This window comes from Rhinoderma darwinii, chromosome 2, assembly GCF_050947455.1.
Source record: "Rhinoderma darwinii isolate aRhiDar2 chromosome 2, aRhiDar2.hap1, whole genome shotgun sequence".
Lineage (NCBI taxonomy): Eukaryota > Metazoa > Chordata > Amphibia > Anura > Rhinodermatidae > Rhinoderma > Rhinoderma darwinii.
In genome coordinates this window covers 465,823,967-465,849,434 of record NC_134688.1, presented here as the reverse complement: position 1 = coordinate 465,849,434, position 25,468 = coordinate 465,823,967, and the positions used below count along the sequence as shown (strand labels likewise).

At 46.0% G+C, this 25,468-nt stretch overlaps 1 long non-coding RNA gene across 1 annotated transcript in view; it reads right to left on the bottom strand.

The window, feature by feature from the left end:
- Window positions 1-25,468, bottom strand: part of LOC142741640 (uncharacterized) — a 33,878-nt gene that overhangs the window by 1,701 nt on the left and 6,709 nt on the right. Inside the window, exon 2 of the long non-coding RNA XR_012881216.1 lies at window positions 1,315-1,389. This is a non-coding gene — a long non-coding RNA (uncharacterized LOC142741640). The remainder of the gene's footprint in view (window positions 1-1,314; window positions 1,390-25,468) is intronic.

The window sequence follows — 25,468 nt, the reverse complement described above, 5'->3', positions numbered from 1 at the left end:
TATATATATTTTGAAGCGGAGCACTCCAGGAGCGGAATCCACGGCCACAGGGGGATTCCGCTCCTTCTGGGGGCTACAGGGGGACTATCTACAGGGAGGGGGGCACTACCTACAAGAAGGCTGTGTGGCACTACCTACAAGGAGGCTGTGTAGCACTACCGACCAGGGGGACATGTGGCACTACCTACAAGGGAGCCGTGTGGCACTACCTACAATTCCTGAAGGAATTTTGAGGCAGGGTTTTTTTTTTGCTTTACAAAAAGCACTGTGTGAACATACCCCTACCAGTGTAGTGCTTGATTTTAGCAGTTTTCTGTCTTTCTCGAAAAAAATTTGGTAGGGGTGCCCTGAGGAAATTTTATTTTTCCAATGGTGCCTCGAGTCCGAAAAGTTTGGGAAACTCTGTACTAAGCTACATGATCAGGCCGACCTATGCAAGGATCCCGTCGTGGAGCAGCTCAGTTCGTCGTGGGTACGGGCCTAGGTGAGTAAACAGTTTTTTTTGGGGGGGGATTATGGCACTGTCTACCAGGAGGAGGTGGGGGATTATGGCACTATCTACAGAGAGGCTGTATGGCACAATCTACAGGGAGGCACTATCTACATGGGGGGCTGTGTGTGGCAGCTAGGGGAGTGGGGAATTATACTGTGTGGGGGCCACTAAGCGGACATTATACTGTGTAGGGGTACTACAGGGGGCAATATACTGTGTGTGGCACTTAGCGGGCATAATACTGTGGGCACAATTAGAGGACAAAATACTGTGTCCTTGAAGGGGTTATAATATATTACATTAAAAATTATACTGTATGTGGGGCACTAAAGGGGCATTATACTGTGTAGGGGCACTATATAGGGCATTATACTGTGGGGGCATTATACTTTTTTTATGGGGCATTTTTTGTATGATTGTGGTGGGACGCCAAAAGAAAATTTCGCACAAGGCGCCATCTATCCAAAGAGCGGCCCTGGTCTCGACTTAGGTTTGAGAACCAGTACCTTGAAAGTCCATAATGCTGCTCCCAGTGCCTTCCTGGATCAGAGGATAGCGGACCGTTAAGAGATTCTTCAGAGCAACTTCTAGTATGACGGCTCCAATTGTTTCCAGGGTCTCTCCTTGGGATCTGAATTTAGTACTAACCGCACTTACCAGACATCCTTTCGAACCAATTCAGGATGCTTCCTTGAAATTCCTAACCCTGAAGACGGTTTTTCTTCTAGCAATAACATCTGCTCGCAGAGTTGGAGAAATACAATGCTTTTCATCTCCCCATTTGAACATCCTGGAAGATAGAATTGTTCTAAAGCCCTTACCATCTTTTCTTCCGAAGGTAGTGTCCAAATTTCATTGTCAGCAAGAGATATCCCTTCCTTCTTTCTGCTCTTCCCCTAAAAATGAAAAGGAGGCAGAATTTCATACATTGGATGTCAGTAGATGTATCCTCACCTATCTAGACAGAACAAAATCTTTCAAATGTCAGGAGCAATTGTTAATTCAGTTCCACGGCAAAAACCAAGGTCACGAGGCAAGCAAGATTTCTATTTCAAGATGGATCAATGAAGCTATCTCCCATTCCTAATTCATGGAGAAGTCTCCTCCTTTGCTGCTTAAAGAGGCTCTGTCACCACATTATAAGTGGCCTATCTTGTACATGATGTGATCGGCGCTGTAATGTAGATTACAGCAGTGTTTTTTATTTAGAAAAACTATCATTTTTGACGGAGTTATGACCTATATTAGCTTTATGCTAATGAGTTTCTCAATGGACAACTTTTTGACCAAGTGGGCGTTGTGGAGAGAAGTGTATGACGCTGACCAATCAGTGACCAATCAGCGTCATACACTTCTCTCAATTCATTTACACAGCACATAGCGATACAGCTATATCGCGATGTGCAGCCACATAAACACACTATAACATTACTGCAGTGTCCTGACAATGAATATACATTACCTCCAGCCAGGACGTGATGTCTATTCAGAATCCTGACCACTTCTCTGCACGTCTCTGTGATTTACAGCACAGCGAGATCTCGCTGTAAATGACAGTTTACAGCGTAATCTCGCGAGACTACGCCTGCTATGCTGTAAATCACAGAGACGTGCAGAGATGTGGTCAGGATTCTGAATACAGGATTCTGTGTGATCGATAAGGAGAATGGGGAGTGAACGTTATCAAGAGCGCTGCATGAGAAGATGTGACTTCGCGTTCTGTGTCCGGCAGCTTCATAGAGAGAAAGTGGGATTCTTTTGCGCATGCGCGAGCCGTTCTCCATTAATCTCTATGGAGCTGCAGAATAGATAAGCCGGGCACAGAACCCGGAAGTCCAAGCTTCTCATGTAGTGCTTTGGGTGGTCCCCAGTTCTCCTTATTGCTGGGGGTCCCAGCGGTCGGACCCCCAGCGATCTCACATGTAGCCCCTATTCTGTGGGTAGGGGATAAATGTGTTTTATGGCAAACCCCTTTAACTAGTTAAATGCTGTGTTCAATAGCGACCGCGGCATTTATAGGGGTATGAAGGACATTTATGACATATCCACATATGTCATAAATGTCAGATAGATGCAGGTCCCACCTCTGGGACCCCCACCTATCTCTAGAACGTGGCCCCCTAAACCCCGTTCTAGCTTTCTGTGCTCTCCTGGTCACTTGATTACATGTGGAGTTACTGAAACTGCGTAACTCGCGGAGCTACGCTGTTTCCGTAACTCCCATAGAACTGAACAGTAGTTACGGAAACAGCGTAGCTCGCATGCTACGCTGCTTCCGTAACTGTCATTCACTACTATGGGTGTTAGGAAAACAGCGTAGTTACGCTGTTTCAGTAACTCCACATGTAACAAAGTGGCTGCTGGTTCAAGTCCCCTAGGGGAACTAATAAAATGTGTAAAAAAAAATAAAAAAAATTTTGATACATTTTTAGGAGTGTAGAAAAAAAAACCTTTTCCCATTTTTCCCCAAGCACAATGTAAAAAATAAAATAATTTCTTTCGTCCCGCAACAAAATAAGCCCTCACACCGCTCAGTCGATAAAAAAATATATAAAACAATTTTGGCTCTCAGAATGTGGTGAAACAGAATAAATTATTTTTTAACAAATACTTTTTTTCCTATTTTCTGTTGTCTAAAACCTCAGTGCGTCCTATGGTCTGGTGTGTCTTATAGTCCGAAAAATACGGTATGTTAATCCTCCTGGTGGTGCTGTCGCGGAGGTGTAGAGGGAAAAATGATTATTACTTACCGGTAATTTGATTTTCCTTTAGCCTCCACGACACCACCGGGTTTTTTCCCACCCTTTTCCATAATTTTATTAGAAGAATTTTAAGATTCTTAGCCTGCGTATTATCAAGTCTCAGGTATTAACTCGAGAGGGTAGGAAAGAGCAGGGGGAATTTAAAGTGTAGCTAAACGTTTGAGAAACTTCTGATATGTCATAGTGACATGTCAGAAGTTTGGCTTGGTGGGGGTCCGAGCACTGAAAGCCCCACCAATCGCTAGAACGACGCAGCTGAAGCACTCGTGTGAGCGCTCAGCCGCTTCGTGTCTGTTTGGCTTTTTCCGGAAATAAATGTATCGGGGTACGGACTCAATAGAAAGTCTATGAGCCCGTACTCCGATACATCGGCTTTCCGGAAAAAGCCGAACAGACACGAAGCAGCTGAGCGGTCACACGAGCACTTCAGCTGCTTCGTTCTAGCGTTTGGTGGGGGTTTCAGTGCTCGGACCCCCACCAATCCAATCTTCTGACATGTCACTAAGTTTGTCAAACGTTTAGCTACACTTTAAACTGCTTCCTGTTGTTTCCTGTCCCTTGGAGGTGGGGAATCCCTCCTGGTGGTGCTGTCGTGGAGGTTAAAGAAAATTAAATTACCGGTAAGTAATAATAATTTTCACCTAAACATCTCCAGAATGGCCCTGTCAGGTTAAATTCTCTAGCTTTTCCATCCTGGGAAGTTGGGTTGTATATAGTAAGGGTCGCTTCGTTGTTGCAGTCTTTTCCAATTTTCTCAAGTCAATCTACATTATATGGTAGATGATGGGCTACAGTGTTTCCATGTCCCCTTATGAGACATCTGGGTGATGACGTGGGAGCTGTAATTTTTTGCAAGTTTTTTTATTTAATGTATTTTACATCTCTCCCAGATGATGCATTGATATAATTGGGAATATATCAGACAAACTTCTGATTATTCTGACTACATTTTCTGTTCTCCCCATTGATGTGTGGCATGCAAATCAGACCAGCAAATTTTACATGCACTTTTCATCAAGTTAGTGATGGAGCTTCTCACCCCACAACCCCTACATGCAAATTTACCCTTATAGTTGACTTGAGTGATCTATTCAAGGACCTTTAGTTCTCTTGGAAGAAAACATGGATTCTACTTGCAGCTGTTACTTGGATGGAACTTATGTGTTTTTAACTCCTTCAGAACCAGCTTATTTTGGGTGTTCAGGACCAAGCAATAGTTTGTTTTTTTTTCTTTGTTTTTTTTTACTGTTGCGTTCTAAGGCATGACACACACACATATATATATATATATATATATTTATACATATAATTTTTTTTGCAGCTGTATGGGGGCTTATTGTCTGCGACGGGAGTTTTAGTTTTCAATTGCACCATTTTGGGGTGCATATTTCTAATTCTGTTGTACAAATAAGAGTGCAAAAAACAAATATGTTACTTTACCCCAATCATCCTACATAGCTGTAGATGGGAGGTTTACTTCATGTCGGTATGGAAACATTTAAAAAGGCCCCAGCATACCAGTGGTTTCCTGTGCCTTTGGAGACATGACAGAGAGGCTAGACCTGGCGGGTGACGGTTTAGCTGCAGGATTTAAAAAAAAAAATTCTGACTGTGCAGTGGGGGTCGATCGACTTTGTCCTTCCTCCCCTGTTACTGCGCCTGCTGGGCAGATCCTCTTCCCATCCTTTGGCGCTCTGGCAATGTTGGATGGGATAAGGTGTGCTTCGGTCCCTGGTGTTTCCAGTCGCCATCTCTTCCTTCTGGTATCCTTGGGTGTCCAGTCCATTTGTGACTACTTCTGGTCCTTGGAACGCACGCCTGCGTCCCAGACTCACATGACTCCGGACTTCCAGCTTAACCTGGAGGTAGTTCTATGGCCTCTGTTCGCTATTGGGGCCTTCTGAAGGGGGAGGCCTCGCATTGGACGAGGATATCGTGCGATCCCGGTGACACCCTTTATGTGCCACCCGATCTGAGGTGTCCTTGCTTTAGGTAGGACAAAAGTCTTTCTTTGCTTCCATTATACCTGAAAGTGATGCTACCCACTCCGAATCTGCTGAGATCAGCATGATCACTGGCCCAGTATGTTCTGATTAAAGTGGGAGTCTTATATATTTTTAAGGTGGGACACTTCTCATTCTTCTCTCCCTTATGTTTTCCCAGGGAGAAAAGGATGTGTCACATAAGTCTAGAACCAGTGGGAGATCTAGTATCCGCAAGTGTGCTATATATGCTATTAAACTCAGCTCAAGTTATAGGAAACCTCTCTTGTCAACCCTGTACAGAAAGGATTCTTAAGAAAGAACATCCTTCCCATATGGATGAGATAAAATCCCTAATACGACAATAAATTCAGTCATCTATGTCATCCTTATCTGTTTAGAAAGACACACCAGGCCCATCCACTTAAAAAAAGAGGAAGATAGAGGTCCTGCAATAGATATCCTGGGTCCGAACCAGCCTTCGCTTCCACTATCGGTGATATATTTGAGGAAGAAGAAATATTTCAACCAGCCCATCATCAGGAAAAATATTATTTTTCCTCCGAATTTATAAATGATCTTCTTCAAGCCATTACATCAACTATGGGTATTGAAGAAATTCAGGAAGTAAAAAAACAGTTTTAAATTATTTTTTTTCCCGGTTCATGAGAGCCTAAATTTTTTTATAAAAAGTGAATGGTTAGAACCTGAAATGAAGTTGGACCTTTCGGGAGAAATGAAAGACAGTTTCCTTTTCGATACACAATTTATGTCTACTTGGGGTGAACCCTCTAAGGATATCCTCGAACCATTGGGTTCTGAATACCATACGTTAGGGGTACAAACTGGAGTTCTCTTTTTATCCCCCCTCCAGGTTCGTTGTCACGAGGATTCACTGTCCTTCAAAAAGTACTTCAGGCGAAAATCCAAGATCTTCCTTATCTCCTAATGTCAAAATGGGACAAGAATCCTTTATCCCTAGAGAAGAAGTTTTTTATAACCCCTCCCCTAATGAAAAAATCCCTAAATTGGTGGCTGTCACCCAAAAAATTTAGGAAGCGAGCCCTATGGATACAGACACCTATCCACTGTCTTATTACAGATGCTAGCAAGAGAGGCTGGGGAGCCTGCATAAATACAAAAACTTTTCAGGCAGTTTGGCCGGAGCTATTCGGATCTATTTGGACAACATGACCACAGTAGCTCATGTTCACCACCAAGGCGGAACACGCTGCAGAAAGTTACAATACCTATCGGAGAAAATATTTTTCTGGGCAGAAAAGAACCTTCTCTCTCAACCTTTCATCCACATCCAGGCAGACGATCTCAGCCGGCAAGACCTGGATCCAGGAGAATGGAGCCTATTAGATCAGACTTTACAGCTCATACAGGAGTGGGGTCTTACAGAAATAGACCTATTTGCCTCCCAGGCCAATCACAAAGTGCAGATTTCCAATTCCCTCAATCCAAGGGATTCTTCTATAGGAGTGGATGCCCTAGCTTATCATTGGGATTATCGACTGGCATATGCTTTACCTCCAATCCCTCTTCCGAGAATTCTTCAAAAGATCAACTCAGAAGACGTCACACTTATCCTAGTGGCCCCACATTGGGCAATGCACAGTTGGTTTGGTCTCAAAAACAACCTAAAACTGAGGCGTCCCCTCCATCTCCCAGTGTCTCAGGATCTTCTCCACCAGGGGCCTATTCATCATTCAGATCCCCATAAACTCAGTTTGGAAGCATGGCTTCTGAACAGACAATTTTAAAAGCCAGAGGCCTATCTGATGCCGTCATAAAGACGGAATCGATAAATGGAAGTCCGACGCTGATGTGAACACACCCTAACTCTGTTTCCTGTCCTTAATTAGACATGAAGTCAACCTCCTGTGTGCTGTCATAGAGAATTCCCAGAAAAAGAATTACCGGTAAGAACTAATTCTATTTTTTATTCGGGTCGGTATGAATAAGGCAACACCAAATAATTAATTTTTTCACAAACATGTTTTTATTTTTCTGTCGCTGCATTCCTTAGAGTCCTAACTTTTTGTCAATATTACCGTATGATGGCTCGTTTGCAGGTCAGGTTGTAGGTTTTTGTTTTTTAAAGAGTAACTGCACTTTCTGCAAACCTTTGATATGTCATAGAGACATATCAAAAATTTCGATTGGTGGGGTCCGTGTGCTGACACCCCCACCATTACTGAAACTAAGGAGCAGAAGCGCTCAGTTGAGCGCCCTGCACCATCCACTGACCTGCGCACCTTTTGAGGCTGAAGTCGGCTCACATAAAACGTCTGTGAGTTGTCTTCAACCCAACAGGGAGCTGCCATGGTAACCCAACGGCGACCCGCAACCGTGTCGCTGGGGAATGATGGGCAGACAGAGGGAGCCCCCCCCCCTCTAATAAACATCTTAGATGCTGTGGTCACTATTGACTCCAGCATCTAAGGGGTTAACGGTCCAGATCAGAGGTGTATCTGATCCCGGCTGTCAATCACCACTCCTGCTGTTGATCGCACGTACATAGTTTCTGCGCCTGCTGATCACCATGACATACAGTTACGGCATGGTGCGTTAAGGGGTTGATAAACTGTGTGTTGTGTCTTTTTTTGTTTTTCCACCCACATTTTTCTATCGGCATGTCTATAGTGTAACTTTCAAATAGTGTTGAAATTTATGATGAAGGATCACAACATGTTGAATGATGTGGGCATAGGAGTTCTGTGCCCGCGCCATTACTTGTTGGGGCTTCGGCTGTATTATACAGCTGACAACCCGCTCTGGGGTCGGAGATAGCTCCGATTCTTGAGGTTTAACCCCTTGGATGCCACCCCCAATGCTGACTGCGGCATCTAAGAGGTTAGAGGGAGGGGGTCCCTCTTTCACTCCTTCAGCACCCCTGCAACTGGGGGCCTAGCAATGGCCCCCAGCTCTGCCATGTACATAAGCCTAATTGTGTATCACTGACAGGTACAATACATTGCAATACAGAAGTATCGCAGTGTATTCTAGAGGTTATCAGAGGATCACATTTTCAAGTCCCATACTGAAACTAAAAAAAGTTACAAATAAAAAACATTTCTTATACAACATTGTTTTTATCCATTACATAGTCCTTAAAATAAACATAATATTTAATATGCCAAAACTGCTGTTTTTTTCCATCCCCTCTCCCAAAAAAAACGAAATAAAAAGGGATCAAAAAGCTGTATGTACCCTAAAATTGTACCAATGAAAACTACATATTGTCCCGCTAAGAAAATAAATCCTGATACAGATCTACTGATGGGAAAAATGATATGGGTCTTTAAATGCAAAGACAAAGAAACAAATCATTTTTTTTTTAAAAAGTGTTTCTTATTATGCATCAGTAGCATAACAAAAAAATATATATAAATTTTATATCGCTATAATTGTAACGACACGCAGAATAAAGTTATTTCATTTATACGCAACACTGAACGCTTTATAAACAAAAAACAATGGTGCTATTCTTTATTTTTCTCCTATCCCTACTAAAATAATAACAAAAGTTATATAATACATTATGCGTAGCCCAAAATCGTTCCTATAAAAAGATACAAGCCCTCACTTGTGTTATAATCAGCTAGATCTGCCCCAGTCACTTGTAAGTGTTATTATTATCTGCCCCGGTCACCTCTAAGTGTTATTATTATCTGCTCAATCTGCCACGGTTACCTGTAAGTTTAATTATTATCTGCTAGATCTGCCCCTATCACCTGTAAGTGTTATTATTATCTGCTAGATCTTACTGGTCACCGGTGTTATTATTATCTGCTAGATCTCCCCGGTCACCTGTAAGTGTTATTATCTGCCCCGGTCACCTCTAAGTGTTATTATTATCTGCTCAATCTGCCACGGTCACCTGTAAGTTTTATTATTATCTGCTAGATCTGCCCCTATCACCTGTAAGTGTTATTATTATCTGCTAGATCTTACTGGTCACCTGTGTTATTATTATCTGCTAGATCTCCCCGGTCACCTGTAAGTGTTATTATTATCTGCTAGATCTTCCTGGACACCTGTAAGTGTTATTATTATCTGCTTGATCTGCCCTGGGCACCTGTAAGTGTTATTCTTATCTGCTAGATCTGCCCCGGTCAGCTGTAAGTCCTAGTATTCTGAAGTGGAAGCTTCTAGAAGTCTACAAACCACAGAGTGGGGTCACTGAGTGCTGAAGAGTGTGGCACATACAAAATTGCCTATCCTCTAATGTATCACTCACTACAGAGATCCAAACTTCCCCTGGAAGTGACATCAGCACCAGAACTGTGTGTCATGAGCTTGATGAAATGGATTTCCAAGGTCCCTTCACACAACCTAAAGATCACCCTACACAATGCTAAGCGTCGGCTGGAGTGGTGTAAAGCACGTTGTCACTGGGCTCTGGTGCAGCGTGATTATTGGAGCGATGAATCACGTCTCACTATCTAGCAGTCTAATGGAGGAATCATGGTTTGGCAAATGCCAGCAGAACGCTACCTACTGGAATGCATAGTGACTTGAGCGCCACATCTAAGGGTTTAAACGGGAGGATTTTGATCTGCCCGCTCGAGTTAACTAAGGGCCCAAAAGTGATGTCTCGAGATCTGTGCAAGGATTAATGTGCCTGTGCTTGAACCACCACCAAACATACACCAGTTGACTTGCTAGGATATAAAGGTAGAGGTTTGGGAGGGCCAGGCCCCCTTTGTCAGAGGGCAATGGAAGAGTACCAAGAGCCAGTCAGGGAGTACCACCTGCCTAGAACAAGGATCTAAAATCCTTGCCCACTGCAGAATATAATGAGAGAGGCGACCAGACAGGGGAATTATGAAATAGGTACAAAAATCTAGGGAGAGGCTTCACCCTAAACAAATTAATACGACCCATCGCTGTGAGACGAAGGTGTTCCCACCTATCAAAATCAACTTTAAGGCCTTGTAACAGGAGAGCAATATTATCAGGCGTGAAGCTAAAAGTGTCAAAACTAATCACTATTCCCAAGTACGTGGTTCTATCCACCCATTGCAGAGGGGAGAGGAGGTCCATACACCTGGCTGCACCATCTACTGCTAGAATGTGTGATTTGGACCAAAGGACTCGTAATCCAGAGAAGAAGGCAAATTTGGTAAATAAGTCAAACGAATGGCAATAGCAAGAGGTTCAATGGCCAGTGCAAAAAGGTAAGGGGATAGCGGGCATGTCGAGTCCCCTGAGCCAGAGCAAAGGAAGGGGAAATATGGAAATTAGTCCTGACACTTGCTACAAGCTGGTGGTATAAAATACGTATCTATTGGATAAATTTTGATCCAAAGCCAAAACCATGAGTTAAACGCTTTCCCTAGGTATGGGGAACCAATAACCCGGGAGCCAAAGTTACTAGACGTAAGTGATGGGTTGGTAAACAATCTACCTAGATTAATATTTGTGGCTTTTCCTGGCATAAAGCCAGATTGATGAGGATGAATAACATGGGAAATTAACTTTACATGGGCTTCGTACCACTCAACGGGCAGGCCATCCAGAGTTTTCCTACTGGGAAAGGACCCAATAGCTGTAGCAATTTCCTATATGGTAAAATCAATCTCTAAATGAGTTACATCCTCACTATCTAAAGTGGGAAACGCTATGGTAGCTAAGAATACCGCCAAAGCAGACAGAGAGTATGTCACCCTAGAAGAATACAATTGGGCAAATAATTGATTAATAATAAGGGGATCCTTAAAGGGAATGTGTTGCCAGCAAAACATGTTTTTTTTTTTTTAGTTAAACAATTAGTGTGTAGGTGATTAAACATTGTTCTAATTTTTTTTATTTTTTTCACGAGTCAGGAAATATTATAAATTGGATTCAATTTATAATATTTCCCAGCACTGGTCACTAGATGGAGCAATTCCCCAAATTGCAGCATTGCATGTGGTAAAGCAACCACATTGCTTTATGCTGCAAAATTGGGAAAAAATCCCTCGCTCTAGTGAGCTCTCAGAATCCCCCCCTCCTTTATCCTGGCTAGTGCCGGGAGAAACGAGGGGTTTGAACGGTCTAACCTCCTACACTGTGTGTCGCCATTTTTTGAGCTAACACACAGTGTAGAAGGTTTGAAAAACGAACATACATAGAAATCACTTACCTGCTCCAGTCGCCGCCGCTCCCTCCGGTCCGTCCGCTCCGTCTGCTGCCGCTGCTCCAAGTGCACAAGTCCGGAAGCCGCGACCGGAAGTAGTAATCTTACTGGCCGGCCGCGACTTCCGGTCCACAGGAAAATGGCGCCGGACGGCGCGCATTTCAAATCGGACTGTGTGGGAGCGGCGCATGCGCCGTTCCCACACACACGGCGTACAGCATAGTGGATGGAACGGGCCCCGTCCGCAGTCCCTATGGGACTGGAGCTGCCGTATTCCATGTCTGTATGTGTCGTTAATCGACACATACAGAAATGGAAAAAAAAATGTCAGCCCCCATAGGGAAGAAAAAGTGTAAAAATAGAAAAAAGTAACACACAAACACACAAATAAATATAAACGTTTTTAATAAAACCCTAACATAAAAGTGATATAAAAAAAAACATTTTGGTGACACTGTTCCTTTAACAAGTTCCCCAGTGCCGGCGCCACCTCTATAATAGGGCTTAGATTTGTATTATCTCTAGCTAAGTAGGTTAGCAGAAGTCCATTCTTGTCCCCTTTGTCAAACACTCTTTGCTGGGAGTACAAGTTTTTTCAGTCAGGAGTAAATTATACTCGCGTTGTTTCACAGAGATATCAGAAAAAGGTGAGGGATCACTGGATCTTAAAGGGAATGTGTCGCTAGAATTTTTTTAATTTTTTTTTAGTTAAACAATTATTATTTAAGTGATTACACGTTGTTTTAATTTTTTTTATTTTTTCACAAGTCAGGAAATATTATAAATTAGATTCTAATTTATAACATTTCCATGTGCTGAGCACTAGAGGGAGCAGTTCCCAAAATTGCAGCATGGTCAATGTGGTAAAGCAACCTCATTGCTTTATGCTGTAAATTTGGGGTAGACACACTCGCTCTAGTTTCCTCACACAATCCCCCCTCCCTTATTGTGGCTAGTGCCAGGAGAAGAAGGGATTTGAATCTTCAAACCTCCTACACTGTGTGCCGTCATTTTCTGAGCGACTGCACAGTGTAGGAGGATTAGATACAGTGCTCAGATGACAGTATAGCACGAACATACACGAACATAAATGACCTTCTCCTGTCCGGCAGCGGCTTCCGGTCCACATGAACATGGCGCTGGATTTCGCTCTGCGAACGGGCTTCGTTTTGGTCTGTGTGGGAGCGCCGCATGCGCCGTTCCCACACAGACGGCGTACGCTTCAGAGAATGGAACGGCTCCTGTTCGCATTCTCTATGGGGTTGTATGTGCCGTATTCCATCTCTGTATGTGTCGTTAATCGACACATAGAGAGATGAAAAAAAAATGGCAGCCCCCATACAGAAGTAAAAGTAAGAACAAAGTAAAAAGTAGAACATGAGAACGCAAATAAATAAAATTTATGTTAATATCATATTAAAAGCAATATGATAAAAAATAATAATTCTCATGACACCTTCCCTTTAAGTACTCTGCCTCCACCATAGCTAAATCACTGTCAACACTGAGACAGTGTTGGGCTAGTCTACGTTTATGGGAGTAAATGGCTCGTATAACAACTCCCCTAGCAAATGCCTTAAAGGCGTCCCACACCATTCTACAATCTGCCGTTCCCACATTAGAGTCCCAGAAACTGGGAATTTCAAGTTCTAAGAAATTTGCCACCTCTTTACAAGAGAGCCGCAGAAGTCTCAGCCTCCAAATCGTACGTTTTGCCACCTCAGGCAATCTCAAAGTAAGCATTAGGGGGGAATGATCGATCACAAACATCATAGTGGCTGCTTTTACAAACGCTAGATCGATTCGCAAAAAGGATCTATATGCAGGGGAAAGCCAGCGAGAGTGGATGGTGAGTACGCCAAATCTCCTGGAGTTGGTAGGTTGTGGCCCAACTTGAAAGGGGAGAAGTACCACCAGCAATCCCTCCCAACTATCTAAGTCAGGACTGAGAAGTAGATTAAATTACACCAAGAAGTAGAAGTGGCGCAGGACCCAGGTCCGCCACCAGTGCCATAATGTCACTAAGTACAGTTCAGTTGTGGTTGCTGGAGGGGGGGGGGGGTCATAAACGTTAATAAGAATAAATGAAGTAAAGTGTATTTGACATAGCAGAATAATAAATCTCCCCCAAGGATCCACTTGCACAGAGGTAACCATATATTGAAGAGTCTTGTGGACCAGCAGGGAGACCCCACAGGAATAACTGGAGGAGGAGGCCTGATAACTACGCCCTGTCCACTGACGTTTAAGGGCTTGAAACTTAGGGCCTAGTAGATGGGTCTCTTGAAGGACTATATGTGGCCTATAAGTGGGTATATAATTAAAAAACAGGGACCATTTAAATTTATCATTGAGACCCCTTACATTCCAGGAGAGAATCTTAAAGGGAACCTGTCACCAGCATTTCACCAATTGAACTTTACTTATCCCTCACTGGCCGCTGCTATAAAAAGTTCATTACCGTTATCCCCTCTCCTAAACTCCTCCTCCGACTGTAAATAACGGTCTGCAAACATTTTGTGCTTTTTATCGTAATAATCCGGTGTCCCTTTGTGCACACACACCAGAAGAGAGCATCAATGCACAAGCGCAGGATTTTGTGTGTTGGGGGGAAGGCAAGGAGCTGTCAATCAAAAGTAAGGAGGCGGGGTAAACCCGGAAAGACTTGAGGAATGAAGATTTGACTTTTATGCTCATTAGCATACGACGCGGGAACACTAAAAAACTGAATACTAAAACTACAGAGCCGACTAAGAAGACAATTATAGGTTATATAGAAATGATTTTTCACCCACTACCAACAGGTATTGTTGGTTTAATAGGTGAAATGCTGGTGACAGGTTCCCTTTAAGATGTCTTAACGCCTCGATCAGTACCATATAGGCAATTAGAGGCACTAGAGGAGCACATGGAGAACACAGAGAGAGGCCTACAACAATAGAGATAGATTTCAACATCCCTAAAGGTCAGGCTGCTGATCCACAGAAGTCTACGGACTACATTCGATAAAGCAAAAAAAAAACATGTAAAGCTGAAACAAACTAACAAACCCCACCTAAACATGAGATGGGTGTAATGTCCCCCAAGACATTACTTGTGAGATAATGTGTTGTAAATGTATTTTATGATATTTTTGCACTATTGGGTACTGTCACTTTAACTGGTTGACGACACAGGACGAGAATGCTCATCCTGAGCGGTGGGTAATTCGCTCATTAGGACGAGCATTCTCGTCCTGTGTGACAGCCGTCTCCGCACGCGATCGGGAGCGGGGCAACGGCTGGAATACACAGCCACGGCCCCGCTCTAACAGCGGAGAAAAGAGAAACCTGTTCTCTCCGCCATTAACCCCTTGAATGCCACGATAAATGCTGATCGCGGCGTTCAAGGAAAATCCCTGTGACACGATCAAAGCCCATAACTTGTATGGCCAGACAGCCCAGGATCCATTGAAGGACCCCAGGGCTGTCTGAACATATTTCCTGTTGTTAGGGTATACTGAGGTACTGTATGCTCTAACAACTGCCTGTGTACAATCAGTTTATAGATATATGCCAGTACATTACAGTTAAAAAATAAAAATCAACATGAAAAATCCCTTTGTGGGATTAAAAAAAAAAGTTAAACTAATGTAAAATAAAAATAAAAAAAGGAAAAAAAAATACACAGAAATACAATTTTTGAAAGTCCCAAAACATTAAATAATATAGACATATTTGGTATCGTCACGACCGTAACAACCTGTACAACAAATGTATAACATTATTTATGATGATCGGTGTATTATGTAAACATTTTTTTATTAAAACTGCAGTGGAACTGCTTTTTTTCTGCATTTTTGCCAAAATAAAAATGTAAAGAAATTAAACGATAATGTATTTGTACCAAAAAATGGTACCTACATAAAGCACATCTCGTCCCGCAAAAAACAAACTCTCATACAACTAAGTTATGAGTGTCGGGATGCAAAGAGGCAGGATTATAAAAAAATTGTTCTGTCTTTAAGGCCAAAATTGGCCGTGTCCTTAAGGGGTTAAAATACCAAATGTAAAGTTACAATGCACTGTGTTACAGCCTATGCAGGAGTTGCCTAGACTAAGAAGTTTCCGGAAGGTGGGAGGAGCTTAGGACATAAAGGGCTTCCTGGTCCAGTCAGAGCGGCGGCAGTTGGAGTTTGGTGGCAGTTGGAGTTTGGTGGTAGTTGGCGTTTGGTGGCAGTTGGAGTCAGTTGACAGTGAGTAGTGACCAGTTCTGCTGGGACCTCATTTCAGTGAAGCCCCTGAGAACAGGCGAGAGAAGCGCAGAGGAATGATAAAAGAGAGAGAATGAGACAGACATTACAGCACAAGAGTCTTGGACTACCAATCTCCATGAAGGAGAGTAACCTCAGGAATTGGATTCAAAGCCAGAAAGCCTGACAGGACTAAGAGGTTCTGTTCTGGGTTATGAAGCCCTACACACCTGATATTCCAGGATCAACCACGGGTAGCCTAGGAGTGAACTACTGAAGGGAAGGAGTTGCCATCCTTGTACTACGCTGTGTTATAGATTGACATTATCACAGTCTGCTGCAAGCGGAGTCTGTTATACTGCCTGTAACGTCTATGGCCGAGGGCTGTCGACTTACCCTCTACGGCCCCGGCCATGGACATCTGAGTTCTCGGTGACATCTCCCTCCAGGGAGACGGCGGCACTCACCTCCGGGTTCTGGGACTGTTTCCAGCAGTTCGCCCGCGCGTGCACGGCCCTAAAGGGCCAGTACGCGTCCAGCTGTCATTAGTCAATAATTAGCCAAGAATGCTGCTGGACTATAAAAAGGGCTCTGCCCACTTGATCCTTGCCTGAGCGTTGTTGTATACCTAAAGTTTGTCTTGCAAATGGTCTCCCAGTGTTTTCCAGTTCCCAGTGTTACCCGTTCCTGTTGCCTGTACCCTGTATCCCGTGCTACCGTGCCTCTGTGCCATCTACAGTGAAAGTCAAGTTGTGTCACCGCTGCTGTCTACATTGCCTCAGGTACCCGTTCTGGACTATAGGCATTGTTTTGTACCTAGTTGGCCAGCTGCTATCCCGCTACGCGATACGGCCCAGTGGGTCCACACCCCGCGCTGTGACACTGCCACTCTTCAGCCTCTGGTCTTATTTTGCACCTTCAACATCAAGGACACCCCAAAACACCATCAGGACAGGAGCAGACACAGGGAGTGTCCAGGGGGATATTTAGAGATTACCATCCTCATTTACCCAGTGCAAACCCCCTCATCACTAGCTGTGAGCAGGCCCTGAGAGAAAGGGAAGGCCTGTTGTGATCCACACTGAGAGCCAAGCCGGCTGCCAAATTGTGGGCCTGCGCCTTTCCCCTTTCCCATCTCTTCTCGGGTCACCCGCTCGCACGCTACATAGGCTTCATTTCCAAACAGCTGTAATGATGGGGGTGGGGAAACAGACAAGTGAGCCCTAATCTACCCGCCACTCAGTCCCTGCCTACTTTCAACGACCCGCCCTAGGCGACGGGGTACAACTGGGCGACGGTCCCTACTCTCAATAAGTGCACGACAGACAAACAGACAAGGGTACACAGAAGCAAAGGGAAATGGGGCAGTTGCCCACGGAAACACCGTGAACAACAAGAGTGGTGAACGAGTCGAGTCAAACCAGGAGTGTACGAGGTACAAAACGCAGAGCAGGAGAGTAGTGAACAAGCCGAGTCAAACCAGGAGTGTACGAGGTACCAAACGCAGAGCAGGAGAGTAGTCAGTAAGCCAGGGTCATATGAAGCAGGGTCAAATAGAACAGAAGCTGCAGCAGGGCTAGGAAACCAAACAGAAGAATCACAAGCAAGGAGGAACAGGAAAGGCAGGTATAAATAGACAGAGGGCGGGAGCTAGCTCCGTCTGGCCAGGCTGTGATAGGCTCTCTCACTCCTAAGCCTGCCATCCTGAGTGGTGGATGATGGAGTCAGTCTCACAGACATAGAAGCAGGTGCAGACTGATTACCTATGGGCGTATACACAGAAGCTGTGCCTGGCAGATCCTTAACAGTACCCCCCCTTTTATGAGGGGCCACCGGACCCTTTCTAGATGGACCTAGTTTATTGGGGAAACGAAGGTGGAACCTCCTGACCAATACCCCAGCGTGAACATCCCGGGCGGGTACCCAAGTCCTCTCCTCCGGCCCGTATCCTTTCCAATGGACCAGGTACTAGAGGGAGCCTTGGACCATCTTGCTGTCCACAATCTTGGCCACCTCGAATTCTACCCCCTCAGGGGTGAGAACGGGGACAGGAGGTTTCCTCGAGGGAGCCAAGGACGGGGAGCAGCGTTTAAGGAGGGAGGCATGAAACACGTCATGTACTCGAAAAGATGGGGGCAACTCCAGTCGGAAGGAGACAGGATTGAGGACTTCAATGACCTTGTACGGCCCTATAAACCGGGGAGCAAACTTCTTGGACGGGACTTTAAGGCGCAAGTTCTTAGACGATAGCCACACCAGATCCCCGACCATAAACAAGGGGTTAGCAGAACATCTTCTATCTGCCTGAGTTTTTTGTATGCTCTGGGACGCCTCTAGGTTCTTCTGAACCTGGGCCCAGACTGTGCACAGTTCCCGATGAACGACCTCTACCTCGGGATTGTTGGAACTACCAGGTGAAACGGAGGAGAACCGTGGATTAAACCCAAAATTACAGAAAAAGGGGGAGACCCCTGACGAGTTACTGACCCGGTTATTAAGGGAAAATTCGGCGAGGGGAATGAATGAGACCCAATCATATTGACAGTCAGAGATAAAACACCTTAAATATTGTTCTAGAGACTGATTAGTCCTCTCAGTTTGGCCATTAGTTTCAGGATGGAAGGCAGAGGAGAAGGACAGATCAATCTCCAACTTTTTACAGAAGGCTCTCCAAAACAAAGAAACAAATTGTACCCCTCTGTCAGAAACAATATTGAAAGGGACCCCATGGAGACGCAGGATGTGTTTGACAAACAAGGTAGCTAACGTCTTAGCATTGGGTAGTTTCTTGAGGGGCACAAAGTGGCACATCTTACTGAAGCGGTCTACTACAACCCACACCACCGACTTGCCTTGAGATGGAGGCAAATCGGTGATAAAATCCATGGAGATATGGGTCCAAGGTCTCTGGGGAATGGGCAAAGAACGTAGTAAGCCCGCTGGTCGGGACCTGGGAGTCTTGGACCTAGCACAAACCTCACAAGCGGCGACGTAGGCCTTAACGTCTTTAGGCAACCCAGGCCACCAATAGTTTCTGGCAATGAGGTGCTTGGTACCCAGGATGCCTGGATGACCAGATAGTGCGGAGTCATGATTTTCCCTAAGTACCCTTAGCCGGAATTGCAGGGGAACAAGCAGCTTGTTCTCAGGAAGATTCCCGGGAGCTGAACCTTGATCAGCAGCAATATCAGAGACTAAATCAGAATCAATAGAGGAAATGATTATACCTGGAGGCAAAATACAAGCAGGATCTTCCTCCGAAGGAGGGCTGGCCATGAAGCTACGCGACAGTGCATCAGCCTGTAATGATGGGGGTAAGGAAACAGACAAGTGAGCCCTAATCTACCCGCCACTCAGTCCCTGCCTACTTGCAACGACCCGCCCTAGGCGACGGGGTACAACTGGGCGACGGTCCCTACGCTCAATAAGTGCACGACAGACAAACAGACAAGGGTACACAGAAGCAAGGGAAAAGGGGCAGTTGCCCACGGCAACACCGTGAGCAACAAGAGAGGTGAACGAGCCGAGTCAAACCAGGAGTGTATGAGGTACCAAACGCAGAGCGGGAGAGTAGTCAACAAGCCAGGGTCAATATGAAGCAGGGTCAAATGGTACAAGAAGCTGAAGCAGGGCCAGGAAACAAAACGAGAAGACTCACAAGCAAGGAGGAACAGGAAAGGCAGGTATAAATAGACAGAGGGCGGGAGCTAGCTCCGTCTGGCCAGGCTGTGATAGGCTCTCCCACTCCTAAGCCTGCCATCCTGAGTGGTGGAAGATGGAGTCAGTCTCACAGACATAGAAGCAGGTGCAGACAGATTACCTATGGGCGTGGATACAGAAGCTGTGCCTGCCAGATCCTTAACAGTACCCCCCCCTTTTATGAGGGGCCACCGGACCCTTTCTAGATGGACCTGGTTTATTGGGGAAACGAAGGTGGAACCTCCTGACCAATACCCCAGCGTGAACATCCCGGGCGGGTACCCAAGTCCTCTCCTCAGGCCCGTATCCTCTCCAATGGACCAGGTACTGGATGGAGCCTTGGACCATCTTGCTGTCCACGATCTTGGCCACCTCAAATTCTACCCCCTCAGGGGTGAGAACGGGGACAGGAGGTTTCCTCGAGGGAGCCAAGGACGGGGAGCAGCGTTTAAGGAGGGAGGCATGAAACACGTCATGTACTCGAAAAGATGGGGGCAACTCCAGTCGGAAGGAGACAGGATTGAGGACTTCAATGACCTTGTACGGCCCTATAAACCGGGGAGCAAACTTCTTGGATGGGACTTTAAGGTGCAAGTTCTTTGACGATAGCCACACCAGATCCCCGACCATAAACAAGGGGTTAGCAGAACATCTTCTATCTGCCTGAGTTTTTTGTATGCTCTGGGACGCCTCTAGGTTCTTCTGAACCTGGGCCCAAACTGTGCACAGTTCCCGATGAACGACCTCTACCTTGGGATTGTTGGAACTACCAGGTGAAATGGAGGAGAACTGTGGATTAAACCCAAAATTACAGAAAAAGGGGGAGACCCCTGACGAGTTACTGACCCGGTTATTAAGGGAAAATTCGGCGAGGGGAATGAATGAGACCCAATCATATTGACAGTCAGAGATAAAACACCTTAAATATTGTTCTAGAGACTGATTAGTCCTCTCAGTTTGGCCATTAGTTTCAGGATGGAAGGCAGAGGAGAAGGACTGATCAATCTCCAACTTTTTACAGAAGGCTCTCCAAAACAAAGAAACAAATTGTACCCCTCTGTCAGAATCAATATTGACAGGGACCCCATGGAGACGCAGGATGTGTTTGATAAACAAGGTAGCTAACGTCTTAGCATTGGGTAGTTTTTTGAGGGGCACAAAGTGGCACATCTTATTGAAGCGGTCTACTACAACCCACACCACCGACTTGCCTTGAGATGGAGGCAAATTGGTGATAAAATCCATGGAGATATGGGTCCAAGGTCTCTGGGGAATGGACAAAGAACGTAGTAAGCCCGCTGGTCGGGACCTGGGAGTCTTGGACCTAGCACAAACTTCACAAGTGGCGACGTAGGCCTTAACGTCTTTAGGCAACCCAGGCCACCAATAGTTTCTGGCAATGAGGTGCTTGGTACCCAGGATTCCTGGATGACCAGATAGTTCGGAGTCATGATTTTCCCTAAGTACCCTTAGCCGGAATTGCAGGGGAACAAACAGCTTGTTCTCAGGAAGGTTCCCGGGGGCTGAACCTTGATCAGCCGCAATTTCGGAGACTAAATCAGAATCAATAGAGGAAATGTTTATACCTGGAGGCAAAATACAAGCAGGATCTTCCTCCGAAGGAGGGCTGGCCATGAAGCTACGCGACAGTGCATCAGCCTTAATATTTTTAGACCCAGCCCTATAGGTAATCAAAAAATTGAATCTGGTAAAAAATAACGCCCATCGAGCTTGTCTCGGGTTTAGCCTCCGGGCAGATTTTAGGAAAACCAGATTCTTGTGGTCGGTAAGGACCGTTACCTAGTGCCTAGCCCCCTCCAGGAAGTGGTGCCACTCTTCAAACGCCCATTTAATGGCTAAGAGTTCGCGGTTGCCAATATCATAGTTACTCTCAGTGGGCGAAAACTTCCTGGAGAAGTAGGCACAGGGACGGAGATGGGTGAGGGACCTGGTACCCTGGGACAAGATAGCCCCCACTCCCACCTCGGACGCGTCAACCTCCATGATAAATGGCTCCATTTGGTTGGGCTGAACCAACACCGGGGCCGAGATAAGCACTTCTTAAGGACCTCAAAAGCCTGGACAGCCTCAGGAGGCCAGTGGAGGAGATCAGCACCTTTGCGAGTGAGGTCCGTAAGAGGCTTAGCGATGACCGAGAAGTTAGCAATAAATCTCCTGTAATAATTAACGAACCCCAAGAAGCACTGTAACGCCTTCAGGGAGGCAGGTTGGACCCATTCCGCCACAGCCTGGACCTTGGCGGGGTCCATGCGGAATTCATTAGGAGTGAGGATTTGACCCAAAAATGGTATCTCCTGCACCCCAAACACACATTTTTCGGTCTTTGCAAACAGTTTGTTTTCCCGAAGGACCTGGAGCACCTTTCTGACATGCTCAATGTGGGAGGACCAGTCCTTGGAAAACACAAGTATATCATCAAGGTACACTACAAGAAATACCTCCAGGTAATCTCTTAAAATCTCATTTATGAAATTCTGGAAGACCGCGGGAGCATTACACAACCCAAAGGGCATGACGAGGTATTCGAAATGACCTTCGGGCGTGTTAAACGCAGTCTTCCACTCATCCCCCTCTTTGATGCGGATAAGGTTATACGCCCCCCCGTAGATCAAACTTAGAGAACCATTGGGCCCCCTGAACCTGATTAAAGAGATCAGGAATCAAAGGAAGGGGATACTGGTTCCTTACAGTGACCTTATTCAAGTTACGGTAGTCAATGCATGGCCTAAGACAACCATCCTTCTTCCCTACGAAGAAGAAGCCAGCACCTACCGGAGAAGTAGAGGGGCGAATGTAACCCTTGGCCAGGCATTCCTGGATATACTCTCTCATGGCTTCACGTTCGGGACAAGAGAGATTAAATATCCTACCCTTAGGGAGCTTAGCTCCTGGTACCAAATCGATAGCGCAATCGTATTCTCTATGAGGAGGTAACACTTCGGAGGCCTCCTTAGAGAAAACATCAGCGAAGTCCTGAACAAACTCAGGTAGCGTGTTCACCTCCTCAGGGGGAGAAATAGAATTAACAGAAAAACATGACGTCAAGCATTCATTACCCCATTTGGTAAGCTCCCCAGTATTCCAGTCAAACGTGGGATTATGCAACTGCAACCAGGGAAGGCCTAAAACCAAATCGGACGATAATCCCTGCATCAACTGTACAGAGCACTGCTCCAAATGCATGGAGCCAACAAGGAGTTCAAAAACAGGGATATGCTGTGTAAAATAACCATTAGCAAGAGGAGTGGAGTCGATACCCACTACCGGGACAGGTTTAGGCAAATCAATCAAAGGCATAGCTAGAGACATAGCAAATTCCACAGACATGATATTAGCAGATGACCCTGAATCCACGAAGGCACTGCCGGTAGCAGACCTACCACCAAAAGAGACCTGAAAGGGAAGCAAGATTTTATTACGTTTCATATTTACGGGAAATACCTGTGCGCCCAAGTGACCTCCCCGATGATCACTTAGGCGCGGAAGTTTTCCGGCTGCTTATTCTTACGCCTAGGACAGGTGTTCACTTGATGCTTGTCATCCCCACAATAGAAGCAGAGACCATTCTTCCTGCGGAACTCTCTACGTTGTTGGGGGGACACGGAGGCCCCGAGCTGCATAGGTACCTTCGAGTCTTCCGTGGAAGAACGAAGCAACGGAACCTCGGGAGGCATCATGGGGGAGTCAAAGGAGAAAACACAAAAACTTTCACGTTGTCGTTCCCTGAGACGTCGGTCAAGTCATACCGCTGAAGCCATAACCTGGTCTAAGGAGTCAGAAGAGGGATAGCTAACTAGCAGGTCTTTCAGGGCGTTCGACAGACCCAACCTAAACTGGCACCTTAAGGCAGGGTCATTCCACCGAGAAGCTACGCACCACTTCCTAAAGTCAGAGCAATACTCCTCAACAGGTCTCTTACCCTGACATAAAGTAACAAGCTGACTCTCGGCGAAGGCAGTCCTGTCAGTCTCGTCATAAATGAGTCCGAGAGCAGAAAAGAAAAGATCAACGGAGGAAAGTTCAGGGGCGTCAGGAGCCAAGGAGAAGGCCCATTCTTGGGGCCCTTCCTGGAGCCGGGACATAATTATACCCACCCGCTGGCTCTCAGAACCTGAGGAGTGGGGCTTTAAACGAAAATAGAGCCTACAACTCTCCCGAAACTAGAGAAAAGTCTTCCGGTCCCCTGAGAATCGGTCAGGCAACTTGAGGTGGGGTTCAAGAGGTGAGGTGAGGGGCACTACCATGGTAGCATCAGGCTGGTTGACCCTCTGAGCCAGGGCCTGGACCTGTAGGGAGAGACCCTGCATTTGCTGAACCAGGGTCTCAAGGGGGTCCATAGTAGTGTGAGAGACCAGGGTAGAGTAGGTATATGGGCTTGTGATTATGTAATGATGGGGGTAAGGAAACAGACAAGTGAGCCCTAATCTACCCGCCACTCAGTCCCTGCCTACTTGCAACGACCCGCCCTAGGCGACGGGGTACAACTGGGCGACGGTCCCTACGCTCAATAAGTGCTTGACAGACAAACAGACAAGGGTACACAGAAGCAAGGGAAAAGGGGCAGTTGCCCACGGCAACACCGTGAGCAACAAGAGAGGTGAACGAGCCGAGTCAAACCAGGAGTGTACGAGGTACAAAACGCAGAGCAGGAGAGTAGTCAACAAGCCAGGGTCAATATGAAGCAGGGTCAAATGGTACAAGAAGCTGCAGCAGGGCCAGGAAACAAAACGAGAAGAATCACAAGCAAGGAGGAACAGGAAAGGCAGGTATAAATAGACAGAGGGCGGGAGCTAGCTCCGTCTGGCCAGGCTGTGATAGGCTCTCCCACTCCTAAGCCTGCCATCCTGAGTGGTGGAAGATGGAGTCAGTCTCACAGACATAGAAGCAGGTGCAGACTGATTACCTATGGGCGTGGATACAGAAGCTGTGCCTGGCAGATCCTTAACACAGCCTTAATATTTTTAGACCCAGCCCTATAGGTAACCAAAAAGTTGAATCTGGTAAAAAATAACGCCCATCGAGCTTGTCTCGGGTTTAGCCTCCGGGCAGATTCTAGGAAAACCAGATTCTTGTGGTCGGTAAGGACCGTTACCTGGTGCCTAGCCCCGTCCAGGAAGTGGTGCCACTCTTCAAATGCCCATTTAATGGCTAAGAGTTTGCGGTTGCCAATATCATAGTTACTCTCAGTGGGCGAAAACTTCCTGGAGAAGTAGGCACAGGGACGGAGATGGGTGAGGGAACTGGTACCCTGGGACAAGACAGCCCCCACTCCCACCTCGGACGCGTCAACCTCCACGACAAATGGCTCCATTTGGTTGGGCTGAACCAGCACCGGGGCCGAGATAAAGCACTTCTTAAGGACCTCAAAAGCCTGGACAGCCTCAGGAGGCCAGTGGAGGAGATCAGCACCTTTGCGAGTGAGGTCCGTAAGAGGCTTAGCGATGACCGAGAAGTTAGCAATAAATCTCCTGCAATAATTAGCGAACCCCAAGAAGCACTGTAACGCCTTCAGGGAGGCAGGTTGGACCCATTCCGCCACAGACTGGACCTTGGCGGGGTCCATGCGGAATTCATGAGTAGTGAGGATTTGACCCAAAAATGGTATCTCCTAAACACCAAACACACATTTTTCGGTCTTCGCAAACAGTTTGTTTTCCAGAAGGACCTGGAGCACCTTCCTGACATGCTCAATGTGGGAGGACCAGTCCTTGGAAAACACAAGTATGTCATCAAGGTACACTACAAGAAATACCCCCAGGTAATCTCTTAAAATCTCATTTATGAAATTCTGGAAGACCGCGGGAGCATTACACAACCCAAAGGGCATGACGAGGTATTCGAAATGACCTTCGGGCGTGTTAAACGCAGTCTTCCACTCATCCCCCTCTTTGATGCGGATAAGGTTATACGCCCCCCGTAGATCAAACTTAGAGAACCATTGGGCCCCCTGAACCTGATTAAAGAGATCAGGAATCAAAGGAAGGGGATACTGGTTCCTTACAGTGACCTTATTCAAGTTACGGTAGTCAATGCATGGCCTAAGACAACCATCCTTCTTCCCTACGAAGAAGAAGCCAGCACCTACCGGAGAAGTAGAGGGGCGAATGTAACCCTTGGCCAGGCATTCCTGGATATACTCTCTCATGGCTT